The sequence below is a fragment of the Cyprinodon variegatus genome, unplaced genomic scaffold (assembly GCF_000732505.1).
Source record: "Cyprinodon variegatus isolate N-32 unplaced genomic scaffold, C_variegatus-1.0 Scaffold2005, whole genome shotgun sequence".
In the NCBI taxonomy this organism is placed as follows: Eukaryota; Metazoa; Chordata; class Actinopteri; order Cyprinodontiformes; family Cyprinodontidae; genus Cyprinodon; species Cyprinodon variegatus.
The window spans coordinates 24487-26686 of record NW_015152458.1 but is presented as its reverse complement, the minus strand read 5'-3'; the positions used below and the strand labels follow the sequence as shown (position 1 = coordinate 26686).

The window sequence follows — 2200 nt, the reverse complement described above, 5'->3', positions numbered from 1 at the left end:
GCAGCGCCTCAGACTGGAAGAAGGTGAGAACAGCAGAGAGGATCATGGGGGCTCCTCTGACCCGCTGTCTCACTGTGGTGTGGAGGCCAAGTTAAGGTTAAGCAAACATCCCTGCTAGAGATGATGTCTGACGACACTCTTTAAATTAATTTTGCATTTAATTTCATTTGATAAAAATGATGAAATCTGATTATCATAAAAAATCCTGAAATCAGCAAAAGTATAAATGTAGACTGACTGCCTGGACTGACAGACAGCAGCTGGAAGGTTTGGTCATTATTTACAGGTTCATCATTTTATCGCAGTATTTTCTCTTTCTATGATACTCTGGTCTGGAAGGAAGGTTTATTAATAAACATTTATTTTTAGTTTATTTTTAAATCTGAAATAACTGTGGAAGTTAGAGCAGGAAATGAATATTTCACTAAAGATTAGATGGTGCATGCAGCCCTGCATTACTGATGATTAATGAGATATTTGATCAATTAGATCCAAGAAGTAGAAAATCTTTATATGCAGACGATGAAGCTGGTTTCCTAGCAGGCTAAAATATTTGATGATCAATATTCTGAACAGATTAAAGTTCTTAGATTTTAGCTCACTTGGAAACAACATTTGGAAAAAGTGAAGACTTCTCTGAGATAGCACAGGATATGGGAGGAACAGCGGCGGCTGTAGGCTTTGCGCAGGAGGTCTGCAGCGGTGGATGTGGGATTTCAGTGTTAGAAACTGTCATCAGACAACATGTGTCTTCAGAGGGGAGTAGTTCCGGTTACATCAGCGACATTTGATCACAACACCTCTATATTAATTTATATCTAGAAATATTTGAGGCATGCTGACAGAAGATTTTCCTTCATCTCAAAAACAAATAAAAAAGCAGTTTAGAAACTCCTGTTGACCCTGGAAACAAGAAGTCCTCCATCCCTTAAAAGCTCCTTTGGGTTAAAGCCAGGATCTTTGGTCATAACTGCTGCCTTAGTAGATCCTGCTGACAAACTACTGTAGGAAAAAAGCATCAAATATGCAGTCCAGCCATAGGAAATCTAAGGTATTTCACTCACTGGGCAACTTATTGATCTTTGCAAAGATGAGATGAGAAGAAGGCAAATATTAACACAGCTTGATGTCCTGCCCTGCTCTAACTAGTCAGTTTCTGTCGCTAACTGGACGTTTTGCCAAAGGGAGCCGTGGCGGTTTTCCCACAGAGTTCAGCTAAACCAGTTACAGCCTTTTTTGGAAGCAGTTGATATGTAGAATAAACCTGGAGGAGAACCGGTGTGGCCTGTTATGGTCACACTCCTCCAATGTCTCCTTCCTCAACAAGCAACAACATTTATGCTGGTTTTGAGGGAACGCTACAGCTGTAACCACGGCGGCCATTACCCCAGACCACCAGCCACTGACTGACTCTCTACTGGCGTAGGAGTGGTCCTAGTGGTCCACCCCGCACTCACACTCTGCTCACTCCTGCCCTCTGGGAGGCGCTACTGAAACCTACAACTAGAACCAGCAGATGTGGGAACAGCTTATTCCCCTACAGCTGCCACGCTCCTGAACGCCTCCTGACACCAAATATAAGGTCTATAGACCTCCATCTGGGTAGATACAGACTACATTTCATTACTTTGCACTTGCAACAGTGTAAAGGAACAGGAAGATAGTGGGGGGGGGGGAGCTTAAAGCCGGTGGAGTTCAGCCATCAGAGTGTCAAGGGTTCTGAGAGCAGAAGGAGGAGGAGGAGCAAGAGGCTTAAAGACCTAGAGTGAGGATGAAGAGGATTAAAGAGCAGAAACAGAACAACTAGAGAAGAAAAACAAATGAAGGAAAGTCTGGATTCTATCATCTTTCTTCCAAGATTCAACCTGAAAATCCTCAGAGGGACAGAAGGTGGGTTACTGGTCCAACACTCCTCCATCACAAGCTTTTATTTCCTCCTCCTCAGCAGGAGCAACAGCAACAGCAACAGCAGCAACAGCAGCAACAGCAACAGCAGCAACAGCAGCAACAGCACAGGAACAAGGGCTCTATTTCAGTCAGGTGTGAGGAGGCAGGAAACGCTGGAACATGGACTGATGGACTCTGATGGACTGATGGACTCTGATGGACTGATGGACTCTGATGGACTGATGGACTCTGATGGACTCTGATGGACTGATGGACTCTGATGGACTGATGGACTCTGATGGACTCTGATGGA

At 44.1% G+C, this 2200-nt stretch overlaps 1 protein-coding gene across 1 annotated transcript in view; it reads left to right on the top strand.

Annotated features, from left to right (window-relative positions):
* The first annotated feature begins 1751 nt into the window (after positions 1-1751).
* LOC107105013 (netrin-G2-like) overlaps positions 1752-2200 on the top strand; it is an 18613-nt gene continuing 18164 nt past the window's right edge. The window contains exon 1 of the mRNA XM_015405130.1: positions 1752-1890. The gene's annotated coding sequence lies outside the window, so the exon portion shown is untranslated. The remainder of the gene's footprint in view (positions 1891-2200) is intronic.